General features: G+C 47.3%; 1 long non-coding RNA gene across 1 annotated transcript; it reads right to left on the reverse strand.

The window, feature by feature from the left end:
- Positions 1 to 14,407: 14,407 nt before the first annotated feature.
- LOC129654079 (uncharacterized) lies at positions 14,408 to 16,968 on the reverse strand. The gene is made up of 2 exons (XR_008715384.1): positions 16,778 to 16,968; positions 14,408 to 14,986 (listed from the first exon to the last, which is right to left on the reverse strand). It is a non-coding gene; the product is annotated as an uncharacterized LOC129654079 (long non-coding RNA).
- Between the last annotated feature and the right edge of the window lie 8,739 nt (positions 16,969 to 25,707).

Consider the following 25,707-nt stretch of genomic DNA (forward strand, 5'->3'; position numbering starts at 1 on the left):
GAAGTGAGATGACTGCATGACCTTTCGGACAACTTGCTAATTACTGGTGGAATGCTAAAGAATAATCATTCATACCTAACAGAAAAGAACTATGAACAAAAACAAAGTCTTGTTCACTCTTCTAGCATAAAAAATAATCATTGTGAGTTTTAAGTAACAATTCGGTCTTACACCTTACTGATGGAATGTCACTGTTGAACCGTGGTTCCTTGGTGCGAAATATACAAGAAAAAAAATTCAAAAATCATGCTGGAACAGTGTTAATCGATCATGAACACAAGCTGTATCAGCTGTATCTGTATCAACTGCTTCCATCTCCTGCAAACCAGTGAATTCCCGGATGCCTCCACTTGTCTGTCTCCCCACTTTCCTGTTTAACCTTCTTGCTCCTCAACTCCCAGCTCCATGAAGCCTCTGTGATCTATCTCGTCCAAACCCTGTAGCCCTACTAGGGCAAGCGCAGGCTGCTCTGAGCCAGGCAACACACCTGGCTCCCCCAGGGAGGGGAAGGTCTGGGGTCTGAGTCGCTTTGCACTTAGTGGTCAGCCTCGCTGCCGCCATTAGGCTTTTCCTCTGCCTGGTACCTAGCACAGCATCTGCTTCTAAAATAACAAAAACCTTCATGGCCATGTTGGTATACAGTCAAATGTATTAATGTTATATATGCAAACATTTTCTTGAGACTTTCTTCTGATTAAAATACATTTTTTTGGTAAGCCTCCCAAAGTTTTGTGGGCCCTTTGCACTATGCAGTTATATAAGGCTACTGCTTGCTAGCATATGTAGACTGGGCAATTTGCTCAACTTCTCTGGGCTTAGTTTTCTCATTTGTAAAATGAGGATAATAATAGGACCCAATATGCAAAACTAAATGTTAGATTCTACTTGTTTTGTTTTGCACAATTAAAAAGAGGGAAACACAAGGGATTGTTGTTGCTGTTCAGTTGCTCAATTGTGTCCAACTCTTGGCCACGCCATGGTCTGCAGCACGCCTGGCTTCCCTGTCCTTCACTACTCCCAGAGCTTGCTCAAATTCATGTCCATCGAGTCAGTGATGCCATCCAACCATCTCATCTTCTGTCACCCTCTTCTCCTCCTGCCTTCAATCTTTCCCAGCATCAGGGTCTTTTCTAATGAGTCAGTTGTTTTCATCAGATGGCCAAAGCATTGGAGCTTCAGCTTCAGGATCAGCTGCCAATGAATATTCAGGACTGGTTTCCCTTAGGATTGGCTGGTTTGATCTCCTTGCAGTCCAAGGGACTCTCAAGAGTCTTCTCTAATACCATAGTTTAAAAGCATCAATGCTTCATTGCTCAGCCTTCTTTATGGTCCAAGTCTCACATCCATACATGACTACTGGAAAAACCATAGTTTTGACTAGATGGACCTTTGTTGGCAAAGTAATGTCTCTGCTTTTTAGTATGCTGACTAGGTTTGTCACAGCTTTTCTTTCAAGGAGCAAGCATCTTTTAATTTCATGGCTGCAGTCACCGTCTGCAGTGATTTTGGAGCCCAAGAAAATAAAGTCTTGTGTTGTGATCCAACCTCAAATCTAGTGTTTCCTTGTATTCTTGGCAAAAAAAAAAAAAAAAAAAAAGACTTCCTATTTCAACGGAAAAGCAAGCACCACACACACACACACACACACAAAATAATAAATGAAGCCAAACCAAAAGCCCTTTCTGAGACATCCAAGAACTCTTGCCAAACACCAACTTGATGAGTTCACAGTAAATGAATCAGAGACACAAGGTTTAGATTTCCCTCTCAAAGTCCAAAGAGAGAAGCAGGAAAGCAAGAACTTTAGAGAGCGGCTGGCTGTGCCAGCCCAGCTCTGCCAGCTGAACAAGGGATCAGAAGTCCAAGAGCCCCTCAGACATCCTTCCCTTGGGCTCAATTCACATTTCTCATTGAACATAGGCTATGGCTCAGATGGTAAAGAATCCGCCTGCAATGCAGGAGACCTGGGCTTGATCCCTGGGTGGGGAGGATCCCCTGCAGCAGGGAATGGCTACCCACTCCACTATTCTTGCCTGGGAAAATTCCATGGACAGAGGAGCCTGGTGGGCTGACTTAACAACTAACACTCTCCCAGAGAGTAGATGCCATTAAGGGGCCCTGATGAGAAACTAGGTAGAAACCAGGGCCCTCCAAACCCAGTATTTTGTTTGGATTACTACGGCTTAATTCTCCTTTCATTCTATTCCATTCATTCCAAGATGCAGGCAGGTAGGATTTCTAAGAAAGATTTGAGGGGTGGTATGGAGGTGGTGGATTGGTTCTCCGTGGAGGAGGTTTTCCAGGAAACTCAGCTAGCTTCCTGAGAGATGTCATACACTGGAAGGTTCCCAGGGGCTTGGCAGGGGAACTCTGGAATGACTCAAGTACTGATCTGAACCAGGAAAGGGTAGGTTATGGCCCGAAACCACACCCTCCTCTCACTTTGTCAAACTGCATCCGTTTTACTTACCGCTTCACCCCCATCCCCTACCAATAATCAGGAAGCCTTCCTATATGAACCAGGAGCCCTTTCCACCCAAGTCACCCACACCTCCAACACCCTCATTTGCAATGCAAATGTGGTTAGATTTTATTGACATCTGAGGGTGCTCTGTGAACAGCTTCAGCAAGGCCCACTAATGGAATCTAATGAGTCTGATCGCAGCTTTTTAAAAGATCTGCTAGAGGCCTAGCCTGGCTGAAGCCCTCTGGAGCCAATTTGTCAGTCAGTCAATACATGTGGAGTGCTCAGGCACTTCTAGCAAGGCCTTTTACCAAGCTCTGATTTCTGCAAGACAGAGAGAGATGTCAGGGAGAAGGCAATGGCACCCCACTCCAGTACTCTCGCCTGGAAAATCCCATGGATGGAGGAGCCTGGTGGGCTGCAGTCCATGGGGTCGCTAGGAGTAGGACACGACTTCACTTTCACTTTCACTTTTCACTTTCATGCACTGGAGAAGGAAATGGCAACCCACTCCAGTGTTCTTGCCTGGAGAATCCCAGGGACGGGGGAGCCTGCTGGGCTGCCGTCTATGGGGTCGCACAGAGTCGGACATGACTGAAGCGACTTAGCTGCAGCAGTAGCAGAGAGAGATATTAAAGACCTGACCTCTAGAGATGGCGAAGTCAGGAAGAATATGAAGAGAAACCCCAAAGACCTCCAGACACAAACATCTGCAACCTGACCTGTTACCCTGTGTGGTCAAGCCCAGCAGAGGCGAGTGCACCACACTGTCTTAACCTGGCTTAGGTTCTAGAAGCCAAGGTTCTAGAGCCAGCCTCTTCCTCTCTGCCCAAGCAGGCCTTTTGCAGAGCATCTCGTCTCTCCGATCCTGAGTGGAAACAAGTCTGATACCATCGCCAACCCACTATAGACATCTCCCCAGCTCCAGGGAGCAGGCAAGCCTTCCTGGCCTAGAGGAGAAAGAAGTGTCTCATCAGGACTTCTGTGGTGGTCCTGTGGCTGAGACTTGGAGCTCCCAAGGCAGGTGGTGGCCCGGGTTTGATCCCTGGTCAGGACTCTAGATCCCCCGTGCCAGAACTAAGAGTTTTTGTGCTTCAGTGAAAGATCCCACGTGCTGCAACTAAGACCCAGTGCATCCAAATAAATAAATAAAAATAAACATTAAAAACGACTCCCGGGGCTTCCCTGGAGACTCAGTGGTTAAAGAATCCTTCTGCCAATGCAGGAGATACAGGTTCGATCCCTGGGCCGGGAAGACCCCACATGCATGGAGCAACTCAGCCTGTATGTCGCAGCCATTGAGCCCATGTTTTAGAGCCCGGGAGCCTACACCACTGGGGCATGTGCCACAGCTACTGAAACCCGAGTGCCCTAGAGCCCATGCTCCGTGACAAGAGCACCCACTTCAAGGAGAAGCCCACACACTGCACCTAGAGGATAGTCCCCATTTTCCACAACTAGAGAAAGCCCGCATGCAGCAACAAAGACCCAGCGCAGTCAAAATTAAATACATAAATATAATTATATAAATATATAAAGACCCTCATTACTTGTGTCTCATTGCTCTTATGGCCTGCCAGGCTCCTCTGTTCATGGGATTCTCCAGGCAAGAATGCTGGAGTGGGTTGCCATGCCCTCCTCCAGGGGACCTTCCCGACCCAGGAATTGAACCTAGGTCTTCTGCATTGCAGGCAGAATCTTAACCGACTGAACTACGTGGGAAGCATAATGAATAAAATGATATATAAAAAAGACTCTCATTGCTCAAAACTGGGCACCATGTGCCCCACAGCAGACAATGGGAGCACTCAGCAATCGCACTGGCAGATTTATGTGAGAACACACCCGCTGGAGGAGATGAGATGGGTTCAGGGGTAGAGCTGGAGGCTGTGGTTTGTGGTGACCCATGATCCACTCTAGTTACATGCACCAGGCGAGGAGCACAGAGCACAGACCCGGAGCGCGCAGTTACATAAGACGGCCCTCTGGCCTTGGGACATCCTATATGAAAAGTCAACCGAAAGCCCGAGGCTGTCTGTATTCAGTGCCAAATCACCGACGTGCTCAGTGCGTCAGAGGGAAATAATAATAGTAACATTTACTGAGTCCTTCCTATGTCTCAGAGCACTACTCTAAATGCTTTATACATATTTCACTTTTCCAATAACCCATATACCAAAGCCTTTGACTGTGTGGGTCACAATAAACTGTGGAAAATTCTGAAAGAGGTGGGAATACCAGACCACCTGACCTGCCTCTTGAGAAACCTGTATGCAGGTCAGGAAGCAACAGTTAGAACTGGACATGGAACAACAGGTTCCAAATAGGAAAAGGAGTACGTCAAGGCTGTATATTGTCACCCTGCTTTTTTTTTTTATTATTATTTATTTAATTATTATTATTTTTTTTACTTTTTGATGTTTTGCCATACATCAACATGCATCCACCATGGGTGTACATGTGTTCCCCATCCTGAACCCCCCTCCCACCTCCCTCCCCATACCATCCCTCTGGGTCATCCCAGTGCTCCAGCCCCAAGCACCCTGTCTCATGCATCAAACCTGGACTGGCGATTCGTTTCATATATGGTATTATACATGTTTCAATGCCATTCTCCCAAATCATCCCACCCTCACCCTCTCCCACAGAGTCCAAAAGACTGTTCTATACCTCTGTGTCTCTTTTGCTGTCTCGCATACAGGGTTGTCGTTACCATCCTTCTAAATTCCATATATATGCATTAGTATACTGTATTGGTGTTTTTCTTTCTGGCTTACTTCACTCTGTATAATAGGCTCCAGTTTCATCCACCTCATTACGACTGATTCAAATGTATTCTTTTTAATGGCTGAGTAATACTCCATTGTGTATATGTACCACAGCTTTCTTATCCATTCATCTGCTGATGGACATCTAGGTTGCTTCCACGTCCTGGCTATTATAAACAGTGCTGTGATGAACATTGGGGTACACGTGTCTCTTTCAATTCTGGTTTCCTCGGTGTGTATGCCCAGCAGTGGGATTGCTGGATCATAAGGCAGTTCTATTTCCAGTTTTTTAAGGAATCTCCACACTGTTCTCCATAGTGGCTGTACTAGTTTGCATTCCCACAGTGTAAGAGGGTTCCCTTTTCTCCACACCCTCTCCAGCATTTATTGCTTGTAGACTTTTGGATCGCAGCCATTCTGACTGGCGTGAAATGGTACCTCATTATGGTTTTGATTTGCATTTCTCTGATAATGAGTGATGTTGAGCATCTTTTCATGTGTTTGTTAGCCATCTGTATGTCTTCTTTGGAGAAATGTCTATTTAGTTCTTTGGCCCATTTTTTGATTGGGTCGTTTATTTTTCTGGAATTGAGCTGCAGGAGTTGCTTGTATATTTTTGAAATTAGTTGTTTGTCAGTTGCTTCATTTGCTATTATCTTCCCCCTTTCTGAAGGCTGTCTTTTCACCTTGCTTATAGTTTCTTTTGTTGTGCAGAAGCTTTTAATTTTAATTAGATCCCATTTGTTTATTTTTACTTTTATTTCCTCACCCTGCTTATTTAACTTACATGCATAGTACATCATGAGAAATGCTGGGCTGGAAGAAGCACACGTTGGAATCAACATTGCCGGGAAAAATATCAATAATCTCAGATATGCAGATGACACCACCCTTATGGCAGAAAGTGAAGAGGAACTAAAAAGCCTCTTGATGAAAGTGAAAGAAGAGAGTGAAAAAGTTGGCTTAAAGCTCAACATTCAGAAAACGAAGATCATGGCATCTTGTCCCATCACTTCATGGCAAATAGATGGGGAAACAGTGGAAACAGTGGCTGACTTTATTTTGGGGGGCTCCAAAATCACTGCAGATGGTGACGGTAGCCATGAAATTAAAAGATGCTTACTCCTTGGAAGGAAAGTTATGACCAACCTAGATAGCATATTCAAAAGCAGAGACATTACTTTGCCAACAAAGGTCTGTCTAGTCAAGGCTATGGTTTTTCCAGTAGTCATGTATGGATGTGAGAGTTGGACTATAAAGAAAGCTGAGCACTGAAGAACTGATGCTTTTGAACTCTGGTGTTGGAGAAGACTCTTGAGAGTCCCTTGGACTGCAAGGAGGCCCAACCAGTCCATCCCAAAGGAGATCAGTCTTGGGTGTTCATTGGAAGGACTGATGTTGAAGCTGAAACTCCAATACTTTGGCCACCTGACATGAAGAGCTGACTCATTTGAAAAGACCCTGATGCTGGGAAAGATTGAGGGTGGGAGGAGAAGGGGACGACAGAGGATGAGGTGGTTGGATGGCATCACCGACTCATTGGACATGAGTTTGGGTGGACTCCGGGAGCTGGTGATGGACGGGGAGGCCTGGTGTGCTGCGGTCCATGGGGTCGCAAACAGTCAGACACGACTGAGCAACTGAACTGAACTGAATAACCCATAAGGTGGGTACTAGTATTATTCACATTTTCTTGATGCGAAAAGTGAGGCTCAAGGAGATGAAAGAACTCTTGGTGTCACGTCGTTTTTGTCGGTCGACCCAGGATTTGATCACAAAATTCCACCTGCACAAGAGGTGTGGTGTTTTTCACCTGTTTGGGAATGAGAGGTGACAGAAGGCACAAGACTCTGACTCCTACTCTTGTTACTTATTTTGGGGAAGTCAGGGAAATTCGATGGCTGGGTTTTAAAATAAGCACCCGAATCTCAGTGACAAGATCATTTTTGATGCCTCGTTTTGCAATATTTAAAATCCTCAACTTGCGAGCATCCTTTTCAATTATATATTCAGTATCTTGTAATAGCCCATCATAGAAAATAATCTGAAAAAATATGTGTGCATCACTCGGCTGTACACTTGAGACTCGTACGATATTGTAAATCAACTGTACTTCAATTGCTAGAAAAGAAAAAAAGGCTGTGCTGAGAGCAGCGGGCTGGGACTGGCTGGCCGGGTAGGGGAGGAGCCGAGGGGGAAGGAGGAAGGGCCGGCGGGGAGCGAGCAGCCGCGATGCTGGCCGCTGCCTGCTGGCCGCTGCGGAGTCCCGGGCTCGCCTGCGGGCGCTGAGCTCCCGGAGGAGGCCTCTGTGCCCCAGCCCGGATGGAGGAGGGAGGGGAGAGGCATTCCGGTGGCACGGGCCTGGGAGAGCGTCCTCGACAACCCTGCTGCTCGCTCGGGGTCGAGTCCTTCTCGAGAGGCAGCTCTGTCGCGGGGGGCCCCGTCCTGCCAGGGTCCCAGGTCCTCGGAGCTGGTGTCGGGCAGCGCCCCGAGTCTCCTGAACCATAGCGCCATCGTGTGGCCACTCGCAGGTCCCTCTGGGGCTCCTCCGGCCCAGGTGTCCCGCGCTCTTCCCACCTGTGCGGGAGGCTTCCATTTGGCCATCTTCTGAGGCAGGGAACCGAGAGGGGAAGTGGGCCTGCGGGCAGAGGCCGGGACAAGACCGCCTGGCTCTGAGGACCGGCTTCTCAGAGGATAGCATATTGGAAGGGATGCTCCTTAGAGCCCAGGCAGGCCAGAACGCTGCCCCCTTGCTTGTGAGCTTTTATCTTCCACCCTCTTTGGGCCTCAGTATCCTCATCTGTTAAAGGAGCATAATAATATCGGGTGAAAGAGAGATCACAAAGCCTCTAGGACAGTTTCTTCAAGCTCTAGGAGCTCAGTGTGTCACTGAGAGTGCCATCATCCTCGGTCACGCCCACAGGTCTCAGCGCTGCTGAGATTCATACTTGGCAGATGGTGTTTGGGTGTATTGCTAACTGCTTGGGATGGCTTCTTAGTGCCAGCTTAATAGTGGGATAGCCCTAGGGCTAAATACTTGCCTCTTTTCATAAAAGACAACAGTGCAATTGTTCTTGCAAACCATGTAAAATTAGCTAGGTAAACTTTTCACCGGGCTTCCCTGGTGGCTCAGTGGTAAAGAATCTGCCTGCCAATGCAGGAGACACAGGAGATGAGGGTTCAATCCCTGGCTTGGGAAGATCCCCTGGAGAAGGAAATGGTCACCTACTCAGGTATTCTTGCCTGGGAAATCCTATGGATAGAGGAGCCTGGTGGGCTGCAGCATATGGAGTCCCAAAAGAGTCAGACACAACTTGGCAACTAAACAATAACAGGTCTATTCAGCAAGCTGTGGGAGTGCTCCGTCTTTACCAGTTACTTTTGCCTCCCGCATCTGCCTGAGGGCAAATACATTCCACTTCTGGGAGGCATTGCTGTAGTGAGGGGAAGGCAATCGTGCAGGGGGTCCCACAGACCCAGAGTTCACTGGCCAGGTGAGCGCCTGGGGCAAGTCACCAACTTCTCCAAACCCCTGTTTCTCATCTGTAAGTCTGAGATCTTAATTCCCACTTCCTTAGTCTTTGTGGGATTGAATGAGGTATCTTGTAAACACTTAGCACAGTGGATTTAGCATGTATTAACATCACCAGAGAATTTGTTAAAAGACTGGTCAATGAGCCCCACCCGGAGTTTCTGAATCAGTGTGGCTGGGATGAGGCTCAGGAATTTGCATTTCTAATTTGCATTTCACGAAATGGTGCCACAATCTGCCCAGGGACCAAACTTTGAGAAGGACTCATCTAGCATATTCTCAGTTCAGTTCAGTTCAGTGTTCACTGTGACTTCCCAACCACCCAAAGTACAAATCAAAAGGGAGAATGAGGAGATATGGGGGAATATGACCCCAAACCCAATCAAGCAAAAGCTGCAAACCCAACATCTAGCTAGTATGGTTCCAGCTTCCCTGGTGGCTCAGATGCTAAAGAATCTGCCTGCAATGCAAGAGACCTGGGTTTGATCGCTGGGTTGGGAAGATCTCCTGGAAAAGGGTATGGCTACTGACACCAGTCTTCTTGCCTGGAGAATTCCACAGATAGAGGAGCCTGATGGGCAACAGTCCGTGAGGTCACAAGAAGTCAGACAAGACGGAGTGACTAACACATTTTTTTCAAGAACAGTTTCATTTAACAAGTATTAATTGAATACTTCTCTCCATTTCTTCCATGTGCTCTGTTGGGCTGTGTTTTGCTCACACGCGCGATCTCATTTGATGCTCATCTTAGGCTTCTGAAGTGTGTGATGATCAGGAGGCAGGGGTTCTCAGAGACGTCTGGTGACTGCTAAGGGCGCAGAGCTCTGGAAGGCAGAGCCCAGGTGTTTGGAGTCAGCTGACTGTGTCAGGGGCCTTTTAAGCCCACTCTCAGGTGGTCCCTGGGAACCTGCCTTACGTCTTGCCCTCGGATGGCTTCTGTCCTGTCTGAATTCCCATCACGAGCGCACTCTCTTAATCAATTGTCCTGCTCTGGGGTCAAGTGCTGAATCATCTCACCCTTGCTGGGTTCTTTGGCTCTGACTCTCTTCTCACTCCCAGGATACTCATTCCTTCCAGAGTGTGGCTTGTGTCCTGACCCCCGGCTCTTTACTCTGGGCCCAAGACTCTCAGCAAAGGAGGAAGTCCTCAGGGTTTGGGATAGAACCAGGAGGACTACCCTTGGCCGTCACACCTCACCCAGGCCCTGCGGGTCTCAGAAAGAGTCCTCCCTTCTCCATCCGGGGCACCTAGATGCTGCAGGGACCCAACCATGGGACCCTCAGTGGTGACCCCTCCCCACTCAGCGTGGGTCAGGGAAGGGGCACTAACGGCCCGGACTCTGGGACGCCAGGGTTCTCTCCTCCAGGCTCCAGATGCGTTTGAGTGTTTTTGGTTGCTGGAAGGAATAGGCCTTGAAAGCGAAAAGATGTGATCTAAACCCAGCCCTGGGTCTCTGCTACCAAAATAGCTGCGCGGTCTTAAGGAAGTCATAGCTTCTTTGCCTGCGTTGGTTTCCTCATCTGCAAAGGGCTGAGAAGGACCCGCCTCATGGAACCACTGTGTGGCTTGAAAGATATCTGTGTGTTCAAGCTGCTGGCACCTAATGTGCAGCTAATAACCCCTTTGGTGAGCCTATTCCTGGGGATACACAGGCTGTGAGACAAAGCCCCAGCCTGCCAGGAGCTTCTACCCTGCGGCTTTGCCCAAAGAGGACAATGGCAGGAGCCCTGAGACTGGTCTGGCCGGAGGTGCTGGGTTCAGGAGGCGAGGTTGTTGGTCCAAGGGATGGGCACCCCATGTGTGAACCCTGCAGCTGAGTGACTAAAGCCCACTCCATGCCAGCTGGGCCTGAGTCAGAGCTAATGCCCTGCTAATGGTTTTCAGAGCGTTGCCTTAGAGGTATGGAGAGCTGTGTGACTCACTGCTCTGCCAGCCAGAGAGACTGGAGGCTCTTCTATCCAGCACTATCTGCTCCACTCCCTGCTCCTTCCTTCATTTATTCATTCATTTGCAATGAATTAATTTGCATGTTTCAATGAATTTGCATAAATCCATTCTGCAAACACTTTTCAGGAACCCAGGATGTGCTGGGCCCTGGGAACACAGGACCAGGTGAGGGAGACAGATTTGAAGGGGGAGAGACTGAAGGTGGGTGACCCTCCCCCACCATCTGCCCCAATCAGGTTCTGAGTGAGGGTGGGGGTTGATGAGTTGGAGCTTTCCTCCAGGCTCTCAAAGCTCACTTCCTTTCTTGGGGGGGTCTCAGTTCAGTTCAGTTGCTCAGTCATGTCCAATTCTTTGTGACCCCATGGACTACAGCACACCAGGCTTCCCTGTGCATCACCAGCTGCCAGAGTTGGCTCAAACTCATGTCTATTGAGTCGGTAATGCCATCCAACCTTCTCGTCCTCTGTCGTCCCCTTCTCCTGCCTTCAATCTTTCCCAGCATCAGGGTCTTTCCCAATGAGTCAGTTCTTTGCATCAGGTGGCCAAAGTATGGGAGCATTAGCTTCAACATCAGTCCTTCCAATGAACACCCAGGACTGATCTCCTTTAGGATGGACTGGTTGGATCTCCTTGCAGTCCAAGGGACTCTCAAGAGTTCTCCAACACCACAGTTCAAAAGCATCAATTCTTCAGCGCTCAGCTTTCTTCATGGTCCAACTTGCACATCCATACATTACTACTGGAAAAACCATAGCCTTGACTAGACGGACCTTTGTTGGCAAAGTAATGTCTCTGCTTTTTAATATGCTGTCTAGGTTTGTCACAGTTTTTTTCCCAAGGAGCAAGCATCTTTTAACTACATGACTGAAGTCACCATCTGCAGTGATTTTGGAGCCCAAGAAAATAAAGTCTCAGGGGGCATCTCAGGAAAGGCCTAATGAAGCATAAGTTTGAGGACTGGACTTGGCTCCTGCTGGAATGTGGGATGAGGAAGGAGGAGGCATGGAAAATAGTGCTGGGAGACCAAGACAAGGGTACCACTGACAGTTGTGGCCATAGAACTGTCTTGGATGGGGCAGAGATCAATTTGGCTTCAGCTTAGTGTTTTCTTGAGTTTCTTTTCTTTGAGAAGATGGAAAGAGAGTCGAGAAGCCCAGTGTGGGGACACTGGGTGATAAAAGCAAGGATGTAGGAAGGGCAAGTGCTTTCTTGGCCCCAGCTCACTTGAGCCTTTCTTCCCTGTTTCTCTGTTTCCAGCAAAGAACAGTGACCCCTAAAGTGGCTCCCCTGACCTGTCCCCACCTCTGCACCTGACATCCTGATTTTGCTTCAGAGTTCTGCCTGTGACTCAACCAGAAAAGAAGTCTTGATTAGAAAATTTAAAAAAGCTGGGAATTTGAGTCAGAAAATGGAAGGTAATGCAGCTCAATCCTGGGCTGTAGCTAGTAAGCTATTATTTTTTTTAAGACAGTAAGTTCTAGGTGGTTTATTACACAACAAATATACAAGTGATCAGAAAGTAGGTAAAACAGGAATGAATCACTCAAACACAAAACAAGGAGCTGCATGATTTCGAGAATTTTATTTTCTGAGAGTAAAAACTACAAAACTGAACAAACGGGAAAAAAATCCTGAGAATCTGATTTAGTATCCAATCCTTTTAAAGTCATTAATTTTAAATATAATTGCTTTAAGTTTGTGCTCACAAAACTAATTATTGGGTTGGCCAGAAACTTCATTTGGGTTTTTCTGTAAGATGTTACAGAAAAGATGCTCCCACCACTGTCCTGCCCTGAACACTCAGTCTCCTTGGGGTGCTGGAGCACCTGCTGAGGGGTAAGACTCAGGTGGCCCAGCTTCTCCTTCTGGTTCCGTCTCTATATCTGCTTCAGGTTCGTCTATCACAAAGCAGCTCAAAGCAACTCAAAGCTAGTTGATTGCCCAGGTTTTCTTCTAACTTCAACAACATGTGATTAATAATTTTGAAAACAGTGAAATTCAGTAAATCAGTATATCAGGATGCTTCAGTTGCAAATAACAAAACTTTTGGAATAAAGAACTAAATGATGGGACTCATTCATCATGACAAACCAGCAGATCAGATGAGGCGGTTCTGGGATTGGGGTGATGTCTCTGAGAGATAATCGAGGACTCAAGCTCTTCCACCTTCTCTGTCTTCTTCACAGTTGCCACTGTCTTCCCTCATGGTGGTAAGACGGCTGCAGTGGTTCCAAGCTTCCTTTCTCATGTAGCAGCTTCTCAAGCAGGAAGAAAAGGGGTAATGATGCATTCAGTGAGGAAAACCTTTCTCAGAAGCTACTAGCAACTTCTTCTTGGTTCCCTGGTCAGACCTAGGTCCCTGGTCTAATCTTAAACCAATCACAGGACAAAGGAACGGGACTGACCAATCATGATTTGTCCACTTGAGCCTCGTTGATGAACACATGAAAACATGAGATTCCGTTAGCAAGAAAGGGTTGGAACAGCTGTTTGGTGGGCTACTGATGGTTGTAGCCTGTCCAACTGGGGGAAGGCTTTCAGCAGCAAGAAACAGTTGTCTGGTTGTTGCAACCAAAAGCGGAATTGATTGGGAGCAAAATGTAGGGTGGGGCCTTGAGGAAATAGGCCGAAAATAGCAGAAGACTTTTGAAATAAATGCTTCTCAGCCAGAATGGCCTAGTTTGGACCCCTCACCACTGGGAAAGAATTCTAGCACCTCTGCACTCTGCATCACTTGTTCAAAACCGAAGTCTTAGCCAAAGGATCATATTGAATCAGGCTGGGATTCAACCAGGACACCTGGGTACAGAGAAGGACCACCTGGCCTGTTCAGTCTTCAAAGCAGCCATTTACCAAGACCTTGTGCAATGGGAGATGCTCATCCAATAGGAAAGAGGAGTTGCAGACAGCACAGCCAACACAAAACCAGACAGCCCAGCTAAGATATAGGGATTAAAAGGCCTCTTTGAAAGCTGGGCTTCCCTGGTGACTTGAACGGTAAAGAATCTGCCTGCAATGAGGGAGACCTGGGTTTGATCCCTGCATTGAGAGGATCCCCTGGAGAAGGGGATGGCTACCCACTCTAGTATTCTTGCCTGGAGAATTCCATGGACAGAGGAGCAATAAAATTATAAGATGCTTGCTCCTTGGAAGGAAAGCTATGGTAAACCTAGACAGTGTATTGAAAAGCAAAGACATCACTTTGCTGACAAAGGTCCATATAGTCAAAGCTATGGTTTTTCCAGTAGTCATGTACGGTTGTGAGAGCTGGACCATAAGGAAGGCTGATAGCCAAAGAATTGATGCTTTCGAATTGTGGTGCAGAAAAGATTCTTGAGAGTCCCTTGGACTGCAAGAAGCTCAAAGCAGTCAATCCTAAAGGAAATCAACCCTGAATATTCAGTGAAAGGACTGATGTTGAAGCTAAAGCTCCAATACTTTAGCCACCTGATGCAAAGAGCCAACTCATTGGAAAAGACCCTGATTCTGGGAAAGATCAGAGGCAAAAGGAGAAGAGGGTGGCAGAGGATGAAATGGTTATATAGCATCGTTAACTTGATGGGCATGAACTTGAGCAAACTCTGGGAAATAGTGAAGGACAGGGAAGCCTGCCATGCTGCAGTCCATGGGATCACAAAGAGTCTGACATGACTTAGTGACTGAACAAGAAAATATAAAGAAATTGTGACAAGTCAATAAGATTTTATTCTCTCACATAAAAATTCCAGTGGTAGGCCATCCAGGGAGTTATCTGAACCCAAAATCCTTCCTACTTTCTGGTTCTTCCTTTCCAGAGTGTGGCCTTCAGCTTCGTGGTCCAAAGTGGAGTGGATACTCATAGTCCAACCATCTGTCCACACTCTGGGCAGGAGGGAGGAGGGGAGAAGAGCACACCCATCTCTTTAAAGAGACTTCCTAGAAGTTTCACACCAGAAGTAATTTTCAAAGTGTTTACAACATGGATTTTGACTAATCAGAATGGATGCCCTCTATCAACAACCGGTGCATCTGTACCTGTACGTGTGCATTAAGTCCTGATCACATCTTTCCACTTGGAAACCTCATCAGCCAGATCTCAGTCACATGACCACACCTAGCTGCAAGGAACACTGGGAAAATCCAAATGGCCAGGGGTCCACTTATCCACTATCAGAGAAGGGGAGGGCCTTTCCACTGCAGCAGCTAGCGTCTTGGTCACACCATGAAAGGTACTTAGAGTTCTTGGTACAGGTCCACAAGCCATTTCCACGATTTGAAAAAAATCTCCAAATTTTTCTGAAAACAAGAGTTTTTCATGCATCATTAGACGGCAAAATTTGACCTCAAGTATCCATATCTATTTATCCCACTTGTGAATATTCATATATTTGCTGCAAGAATATAATGCTTGATCATGAGGAGCTGCCCTAGAGCCCTCTAGGGTATTTGTATGTGTAGGGGCTTCCTAGGTAGTGCTAGTGGTAAAGAACTGGCTTGCCAGTGCAGGAGACATAAGAAATGGGTTGGGAAAATCCCCTGGAGGAGGGCCTAGAGTGGTCCAGAATTCTTGCCTGGAGAATCCCATGGACAGCGGAGCCTGGGGGGCTACAGTTCATAGGGTTGCAAAGAGTTGGACACAACTGAAGCATGCACACTCACACGCAGGTGGTACACACACACACACACACACGGACACAGAGATGTACAGTATTATCTATTAAATCTTTGAAAAGTCTCAATCTGAAACCCATTTGGCCTCAGGGTTTTGGACACATTCCAGTGTGCTTGGGACATTCTGGTTTACCCTTGTCCTGGTGACATTTTTAACAGCTCTCCCAGGTTTCACTTTCACAACTGCCCAGTTTGGATGGTAAATGATAGGGTCAACCTATGGATAGGGGATTGTGAACCTGTACAAAATAAGCGCTCGAAAATTGGCCGCAGAGCTCCTGTAGTGCCTACTGATGTACGCAAATATGCTACAGTGTTTCTTCAGGCAACAATTCAGGTCCTCACCACTAAACAATACCTGCCTGCCATTTTTGGCTCCTTTCTTCATGAATTGGCTTCCATGATGGCATGGCAGTCAGTTTCGTTCCAGCACCTCTCAGAGCACAGTCCTGGATGCAATGAGCACTAAATCAAGGCAGTTTTCTGAATCAGGAGAATGACTAGCATTTTCTGAACCTTGACAGACCTTTCTTTCTTCATCCCAGGGGAAGTTAAAAAAAAAAAAAAAAAAGGTCCAGAGATGACTGTGCAGCAGCGGGCCTCCCTGCGGCAGAGGCGCAAGGAAAACGGCCGAGAAGAATGGCCTTTTCCTGATTTTGCTCATTGTTCTCCGGGTCTCCCGGCCAGGATCTCGACTGTGAGCAGGGCCAGCCCTGGACGAAGCCATAGAAGGCCCTTGTCTATTTCCTTCACCCCACTCCCTAGGCATCCATGTACCCTCTTGGTCTTCCCCATTGCAAGGCACAGAGGACCAGCTCCCAGCTTGGCTGGTCTTCGCTTTTGTCTGGGATGTGCGTGTGAAGAGAGAATGCTGAGGCCAGCCCCGGGTCAGTGACTTGGGAGTCTGGCGCCAAGCCCAGGAATCTGTATTTGAACTATTCCCCTGGTGATTCTGAAGAGCGCCCGGCTTAAGAAACAAGGCAGAGTGCAATGAACAAGGACTTTGGAATCAGACAAAGCTGAGTTCAAATTTAACTGCTACCTCTGTGGCCTGGGGCCCTATCTAAGCTTCTCTGAGTCTCAGTCTGCCCATCTGTAAAATGTGAAACTTCAGGAAAATAATGTATTTCGAATTTGAAAGATGTTTCTCAGTTGAAAGTCTATTCTCAAATATAAAATCAGATACTCCCCAGGCAGCTCATTAACGCAAAGGGAGAATCAAGGATTCATTAACCTCATCATTGCTAAAAAATGAATGGGCTTATGCCTACCTCCCACCCTGTCCTCTGACCCACTCCCATCCAGGAGCGCAGAGGGCAGAGCTCATGACCTTAATAATTGTGTCTCGGCTTGGCAGGTAGTATGCCGTCAACAAATATTTGTCAGTTGCCTGCTTGATTTTATGTATTGGCTTACCCAGTTTCCTCTAAAGTCTTTAGGAATCTAGTTCTTGGGACTTCTGCTGGTGGTCCGGTGGTTGAGAATCTACTTTGCAAGGCAGAGGACTCGGGTTTGGTCCCGGATCAAGGAACTAAGGCCCCACGTGCCACAACCAGAGGGTCCATGGGCTGCAACGAAAGATAGCACGTGCCACGGCCAAGACCTGATACAGCTGAATAATAAACAAACAAGAATAATAATAAGCAAAGTGTTGAATAATAATAAACAAACAAAACAAGAATCTTGCTCTTGGTAGTGGGAGAAACATGGCGGGAGAGAGGTGATTAGGTAATATTTTATAGTTGGATTTTTGTTATTTCTGCAGGACTTGTGGCAGTATGGCTTAATGAGAGCAGAGAGTCTTTAGAATCTGCTGGACTGGGCTTCAGATCTTAACCTTGCCTGTGCTGTCAGGACAAACTAAGCTCTCAGTGGATCAACACAGCAAATGTTTACCTCGCCCAAGCCAGAGGGCAGGGCGAAGGGTGCTCTGCTCCATGTAGTCACACAGGGAGCAAATTCCTCCCATTTTCACAGCTTCCCAGTGCCCTGGGTCATCCAGATAGTGATGGGAAAGGGCATGATAGACCAAGGACCAGAAGTGGCAAAATCATTTCTGTCCCTATTTCACTGGCCAGAATTCAGTGATGTGGTCAGCCTAATTGCAAGATGACCAAGGAAAATAGTTTAAGACTTACCTGGACCCCACTCCAGTACTCTTGCCTGGAAAATCCCATGGACAGAGGAGCCTGGTAGGCTTCAGTCTATGGGGTCGCGAAGAGTTGGACACGACTGAGCGACTTCACTTTCTCTTTTCACTTTCATGCACTGGAGAAGGAAATGGCAACCCACTCCAGTGTTCTTGCCTGGAGAATCCCAGGGACGGGGGAGCCTGGTGGGCTGCTGTTTATGGGGTCGCACGGAGTCGGACACGACTGAAGCGACTTAGCAGCAGCAGCAGCAGAAATAAAAAGAGAAAATGGATACCCATGAGCAGTAGAAAGTTCTGCCAAAACCATTCATCAGCTGTGTGACCTTAGACAAATCCTGGAACTTTTAGCCTTCGTCTCCTCATCTGTACAATGGGAGTGATGCATGTCCACTGGGACAGTTGAAGGCTTAAAAGATGCACATAACATGCTTGATACACACTGTGGTCTTCCCCTTTAAATATACGGAAGAGCATGTTTTCTTTTCTCTGAGTAACCCCAAATACTGAATGGTTGAAAGCTGGCCTTCAGCAAACTTCCTACCTAGTTAGGGGCACACAGAGAACACAGCTCCTGTCTCCTGGAGTGGAGGGTTCAGTTTGGGTTATCTCCTTTCAGGGAAGCAGTGAGGTGGTCCCTGAATCTTGTTTTAAGGTCTTTTCACAACATGTGTTAAGAATTTGCTGGAGTATTACCTTCACAACCAGAAGCATTTGTACTCTAATTACCTGGAGGAAAGAACCAGAAGAAAATGACTTCTATGGCAGCATCAAACAGTTATGTTAATATACGGGAAAACATTCTCATGAAGCTTAGCAGTCTGGTGGAAAGATTTTGGAAAAAAATCTTGAAATCTTTCAAGAAGACGTCGGTTTCTACCTTTTGGAGTTACTCAGCACATCCCAGCCTAGGGCCAGAAGAATGGAAGCTGTTGCTTCTGGGGCCACTTTCTTCTCTCCTGTCCTTTCTTGGAGGGGTCTCCCTCTCCCTGTAAATGAGGTACCTAAGGCTTTGTGCCTGAGTTGACCTATCCCAGAGCTATCCTCTGAGGCCTTTTTTATAGGAACATCCAGACTGCTGCCTAACCCCCCTGGCCAGATTCCAGAACATTCTGTTCACTTGACCAGCCATACCCAACGAGGACAAGTAGAAGAAGGTCAACGTAGGAGATGCAAGAAGAGAGGAGAATATCAGACTGTTGTCAGGGGGAGTGGGATGTAAATAATGCCTCATTTCAAAGATGCTGTAATGCCCTGGGTGCCATGCCCTCCAGCATCGAGTGGTTTTGGCAGGGCATGGGGCTGAACCAGAGCTTGCAGCCAAGAGAGGAGAGGCGGGGAAGGCTTGGCAGCTAGATGCTTTCTCTTCCTTTGACTTTTGCTGGGTCACTTTGTAACCCAGACTGCTCCTTCCTCCGAATGACTTCCAGCTGCACCCCTCCCCAAACCCCAACTCAGGACACTCTATTTTTAATTTTCCCTTGGGAAGTAGATTCCAAAATTTCCCTACGGTTTTCTCATCTTCTCGTCAGGGAGCCGCTGATTTCCAGTAAATCCAGGGTCACATAGCTTTCTATATTCATTTGCATTTGGTTTGCATAAATTAGCATGCCACCGAAAGCAACCCAGGGAATCAATGCAGAAGGACTCCCCTGGAGCAGAGGAGGGCAAAGGCAGCCACCTCCCCTGAGAGAATTCAGCAGCCCTGACTTGTAGCAGGAAGTCCTGTCATCTCGCAGGTCTGCAGATCCTCATCTTGGGCCCACCGAGAGCTCTATCAGTGTTTTTCTTGTTTCCTGGACCTTGAAGCTTCATTCCCAAACGTGTTGGTGTCCAAGGGAGGGGATTCAAGTCACATAACGCGAGTGGCTGGCCAGTGGGAGGAGGGATTCTCAGATATGAATAAAGGCAGAAGGGAATGAAGCTGTGGGCAGGAATTGGGAGCAGAGAGACAGAGCTTCTCAGTGGAGACGGAGCCAGCCCATGGGGAGGGGACGAAAAGGAGAGGAAGAAGGAGCAAGAGTGGGTGAGTGAATGCAGGCAGGTTGGTGGCAAGTGCTGCCTGGCCAGTCAGAATGGTTCATGGGGGACTTTTGTTATGTAGCAAGTGAACGGTCCTAAGAGCATGTGGCTGGGCGGCTTTCCCAGGGGCCATTTCCCTCCTCTCTTGCCAGAAAGGTGTTCAGTTCAGTTCAGTCGCTCAGTCATGTCCGACTCTTTGCAACCCCATGGACTGCAGCACGCCAGGCCTCCCTGTCCATCACCAACTCTTGGAGCTTACTCAAACTCATGTCTATCAAGTCAGTGATGCCATCCAACCATCTCATCTTCTGTCGTCCCCTTCTCCTCCCACCTTCAATCTTTCCCAGCATCCGGGTCTTTTCCAATGAGTCAGTTCTTCGCATCAGGTGGCCAAAGTATTGGCGTTTCAGCTTCAGCATCTGTCCTTCCAATGAATATTCAGGACTGATTTCTTTTAGGATTGGCTGGTTGGATCTCTTTGCAGTCCAGGGGACTCTCAGGAGTCTTCTCGTTGGACTGGGGTTTCTTGCTGGGGTCTGGAAAGTCATCCCTTGAGGGCTGGAGGTGTCACAGCCTGAAAATGCAGACGACAGCAGGACAGGATTTGGGGTTGTTTTTCTAGAAGGAACATGCTACCCCACCCACTCACCTCCCCAGGGGCCCCCAACACTCCTGAGCCTGAGTAAAGGGTGCTGTCAGTGACAGAGGAATGAGGGAGATGAACTGTCCCCAGAGCCCGGGGGAGGCTGGTCCCTGGTGTAGTACCCACTGTTCTAAGCACCAGGGATTGTTCTAAGCCACAGAGCTCACTGACTGCTGGCTCTAGGCTGGCCACTCCACAGTGGAGGGTCTGGTATCTTCAAGGCCATATATTCCATGGAGTTAGCCCATGGTGGAGTCCAGGATCAGACTCCTGGGAATTTAAGCCTGGCTCCACCACTGGGGATCTTCGGTAAGTTATTTGAACTCATCTGTGCTTCAGTTTCTTCATCTGAAAGATGGGAATAATATTGCCTACTTCATAGAGTTGTGGATAAAGAACTAAACACAATAATCCCTAGAGTCCTTCGAACAGCAGCTGCCAGAGAGGAAGGACTCAAGCGATCCTACCATTATTATCCGTGGAAGCCCCAAGTAAGATGCAACGAGAAAGATTACAGAACTTGGAGGGAAACATGGAGTGGGTTCCCAGTTTCTTGGCCTTATGCCCAGGGCAGCAGCTGCTCCTAAAAGTTCTACCCAGCCACAGCAGCAGACCATGTGGACGCGGGCCAGGCACGGGCTCTGGTCAACCACGGGCTTGGAAATGACACTGTTAGCTGATGATGGTTCCCTTTTTTTCTCTCCAGGAGGTGGGTATGGAGGAAAGGAAACTGTTTCTATTTGTTTGGCAGGAAGGAGACATGGACTGGAGAAAGGGACCCCAGCAAAAAAGAAAGACATGGGACCCTCCATGACTTGTGCCTACCACTCTTAGTAGAGGGCCCCTGGGCAGGGTCTGGCATCTCAGACACCACAATATTAGTGGTGTCTCTCCATGTCCTGGGCCTCCCATCAGTGAGAGTTGGCAGAGAGCTGCTGGGAGGATGGGTGGAAGGACTATGGAAGGTCACCGTTGTGCTTGGATGCAGGAAAATAATGAATGATTTTAAACTATGGTGTTGGAGAAGACTCTTGAGAGTCCCTTGGACAACAAGGAGGTCAAACCAGTCCATCCTAAAGGAGATCAGCCCTGAATATTCATTGGAAGGACTGATGCTGAAGCTGAAGCTCCAATAGTTTGGCCACCTGATGCGAAGAGATGAATCATTGGAAAAGACCCTGATGCTGGCAAAGATTGAAGGCAGGAGGAGAAGGGGACAACAGAGGATGAGATGGTTGGATGGCATCACCGACTCAATGGACATGAGTTTGACCAACCTCTGGTAGATGGCGATGGACATAGAAGCCTGACATGCCGCAAAGAGTTGGATATGACTGGGTGACTGAAAAACAACAATAAATGAATGGAGTGGTGACTGTAAATCTTTATAACAAACATTTCTGGGACCCTTCATATGAGCCAAGCTCTGTGCTGTACCTGGGGACCCAGAAACAGTAAGACTGGCCACCTCCCTAAAGGAGGTTACAGGTTGTATCAATTAAAAGGATTAGTTTAATCCTTCTTCTCAACGGGCTTCCTTGGTGGTTCAGACACTAAAGAATCTGCCTGGAATGTGGGAGACCTGGGTTTGACTCCTGAGTTGAGAAGTTCCCCTGGAGAAGAAAATGGCAACTCACTCCAGTATTCTTGCCTGGAGAATTCCATAGACAGAAGAGCCTGGCGGGCTACAGGCCATGGGGTTGCAAAGAGTTGGACACGACTGAGTGACTGACACTTCTTGACAGAATACTGCACAGATACCATTTCTCCCTCCGTTCTAGGCACACAAATGGCCTTGGGGGTGACTCACTGTTGACCTAAAGTGACTTAGGTCATTAGGTGTTGCCTAAGGTGACTTCCCTGACAGCACACCCATTCTCACTCTCAGTTTCTCACTGACTCACAGAGCTGCTCTCTGTGGCCCAAAGCACTGGACTGGTGGGTTACAAAAAGTCTCTAGCTGGCTGTTCTCCATGTCATTACTATTCAGAAGCCAGAGCAGTGTGCCAGCCCCCTTTTTTTCCCCAGCTCTTGCTCTTCTCTCAATATCCAGCTGCTAATATGCTATGGGATATCTGGTGGTCCTGCCTGGGATCCATACTCCAGGCCCCAGACTCTTCTTGTCTGGAGTGAACAGAGGAAATTGACTGTAGTGTAACAGAGTTGCTATCTCTCAGGCCTGGCCTTAAGAGTTGAGGCTTCTTGTTTTATGTCATTTCTGATTTATCCTCAGCCTGACTTCAGTCATCGTCAGCCTAAGTTAGATCCTGGGTGCCTAGAAAATTTCAAAACTGGCTGCTAGTTGATGCTTGAATTCAGGGAATTCTTGGACTTTGGGATCAAAAAGGGCTACTTACGTCTGGAGTACAAGGCGGTGGTTGGAGGGAAGCTGGTTGTGTGGATCCCAACATGCTGTATCTGTGATCCCCCCTTCCCCATTAATCTCTAAAGACTGAGACCCAGGCCAGGGCTGGGACAGCTCTCTCTGGGCACAGAGACCTGCCAGCATTGATTTCACTCCTGAACCAAGAGGCAAAAAGGACATTGTGATGGTAAGGCACTGAATGTGAAACAGAAAACCAGCGACTTTAGTTTCAGGAAGTCCGAAATGGAAAGCAAGTGTTGCCATTCTTTGAGACCCATTGTAGGCTATCTTTTGTGCTGTGCTAGCCAGAACTCTGCTATTTACTTGAAGTTGGATCTTGGGAAAGTCCCTTTCCTCTCTAGGCCTCAACTTCCTCATCTGTAAAGCGCACATGGGATTAGCCAAGCTCCTTCTGGGCTTGACCTGCTGTGGCTCTAGGTGCTCCAGTAATCTGTCCCTCAGAGGCCAAAGAGCTTTAAGGCATGTGCAGAGAGATAGGGAGGAAGGGACTAGGAAAGGTCCAGCAGGAGTCCTTGTGAGTTTCAGTAACTGAAAGGGGAAAGGAAGAGAAGGGGGTAAGACAATCAAGTGAAAATGGGGCAGGGGGAAGAGCATAAGAGGAGGGGATAGGTGGTCTCACCACAGTGGCCTCAGGGCTCCTCAGGCAGGATGTGCCTGAGGAGCAGGTTTACTTTGTTGGGATGGGCGTGGGGTGGGAGTGGCAAACTCTAATTCCCAAAGAGGGCCACGGTGATATTGCCACCCCCATGTTCTTTTTCACTGTGAGCTTCCCATTTCCTTATCAAGAGGTGGAGTCTGGTTGCTCTCCCTTTAGACCTGGCCTGCCTTATGACTTGGTTGTAACCACAGGATGTAGTAGAAGTTAGGCTGGGTTGTTTCTGAGGCTCATTCAGAAGTAGCTTCCACTTGGGTATCTTGGGCACTTGATCTGAGGGAAGCCATCTGACTACCCGAGACCATCATGCTGGAGAGGCCACATGTAGGCATTCCCATTGACCAGCTTGTGAATGGTGCTACCTTTTACTCTCCAGGCCAGACTACTTGTCAAGCTCACTTGATATCACAAGAAGTAAAAGATTCACCCTGCTGAGCCCTGCCCATACTCCTCATGTAGAAGAATCTATGAGATATAAGAAAATGACTGTTGTTTCAAGCCACAAAGATTTGGGGTAGTTTGTTATAAGGCAAAAGGTACTAGAATGAGATGATAGGAGATGTTTAAAAATGCAAAGTCCCGGACTTCCCTGGTGGTCCAGTGGTTAAGAATCCACCTGCCAATGCATGGGACATAGGTTCAGTCCCTGGTTCAGGAAGATGCCACATGCCATGGAGCGACTAAGTGTGTGCACCACAACTATTGAGCCTGCACTCTAGAGCCTGCAGACTGCAACTTCTGAGCCCACGGGTCACAACTACTGAAGCCCCTACAGCCTGGAGCCTGTGCTCTGCAACGAGAAGCCACCACAATGAGAAGAGTAGCTGCACCACAGTGAAGAGTAGCCCTGCTTGCTGCAACTAGAGAAAGCCCACAGGTGGCAATGAAGACCCAGCACAGCCAAATGTAAATAAATACATAATAAATAAACCCCCTCAAAATGAAAAATCCTTTGGGAAAAATCCTTTTACATGTCTGAACAAGACTTTTAAGAGTCCAGAGATGTGTGAAATTTCAAAATTAATTTGTAAACCAACTTTGAATTTTACCTATTAAGGACATTACAACAAAACTACCATTTTCTGTAGGTCACCATATTATATATTGTTAAGTATATTTTTATCATGAAAAAGGGATAAAAGGCATTATATCCCACCCGAATGGCTAAAATGAAAGCAATAAAAAGTATCCAACATTGGCAAGGATATGGAACAACCAGGATTTTCATACATTTCTGGTGGAAATTGTTATTTTCATAGTCATTTTGGAAGGAAAATAGCTTGGCAGTATAATCAAAAGCTGAACATACGCATATATTCAATTCCATTCCTAAGTTTATGCCCAACAGAAGTTTATATTTTTACCAAAAGATCTGTATATAAATGTTCATAGTAGCACTATTTTCAATAGCTCAAAACTAATCATAACTCAGATCAACACAGAATGAGTAAATTATGGTCACACAATGGAATACTGTATAGCAGTGAAAATAAATGGATGATTGCCAGCAAAGTCATGGACAAACCTCATAAATATGATGTGGAGGGAAGGAAACCAGATGCAAAGAGTACACAGTATGTGATTCCACTGATGTAAAGTTGAAAAGCAGATGACATTCATCTATGGCGTTAGAAGCTAGGGTAGTGGTTACCCTTGAGGGACTGCAGGGTAGCATGTCCAGGGTTAGGTAGATGCTCTGATTCTTCACCAGGTGGTAGTTTCATGGGATTGTTCATCTATGAAGCCTCACCGAGTGGAATGCTTACGACGACATACTTTTTTGTATGAATGTTATAAATTGATCCTTGAACAATAGGGGTTAGGAATCCCACTCTCCCTTTCCAGGTGAAAATCCGCATATAACTTTACAGTCAGCCCTTTGAATCCACAGTTACATATCTGCGGGTTCAACCAACTGTGGATCGTGTTGTACTATAGTATGTATTCAGTAAAAAATTGAGTTGACCTGGGCAATTCAAACTCATGTTGTGTAAAGCTCAACTGCACTTCAAAATAAAATGTTAAAAAACAAGGAGGCAGGACATGATCTCAAAGCAAAGGATAGATCTTCAAAACGCTAATTTAGCTTTATAAGAAGTTTTATGAAAAGCAGTGTATTTGTTACTGTTTTTCTAATTCCTCCTAGAACCAGCATTGTGTTATGGCAGGGTCCTGGGAATGTGACAGCGTCAGTGCGAAGAGGAAAGAGGGGTGACATGGTGAACATCAACCAAAGCTGTGGGGAGCAGGCCAGCTCTCAGGGGGTACATCTCAGCAGCTCCTGGCTGCTGCACTCACAGTCCACACTCAAGCTATTTCGCTTACATGTGCGTGCTTATCTAGAAAGATGTCTCCCAGCCTTTCACAGGCCATGGCATGTGTAGAAGATGACAACATTGGAATGGCACACTGGGGTAGCAGGTGGGGCTCCTGGCGGCTGAAGCCAACTGGCCTGGTCCTCCACGTGCTCCCAGGAGGAGGGGTATCAGTA

The sequence above is a fragment of the Bubalus kerabau genome, chromosome 5 (genome assembly GCF_029407905.1).
Source record: "Bubalus kerabau isolate K-KA32 ecotype Philippines breed swamp buffalo chromosome 5, PCC_UOA_SB_1v2, whole genome shotgun sequence".
Lineage (NCBI taxonomy): Eukaryota > Metazoa > Chordata > Mammalia > Artiodactyla > Bovidae > Bubalus > Bubalus kerabau.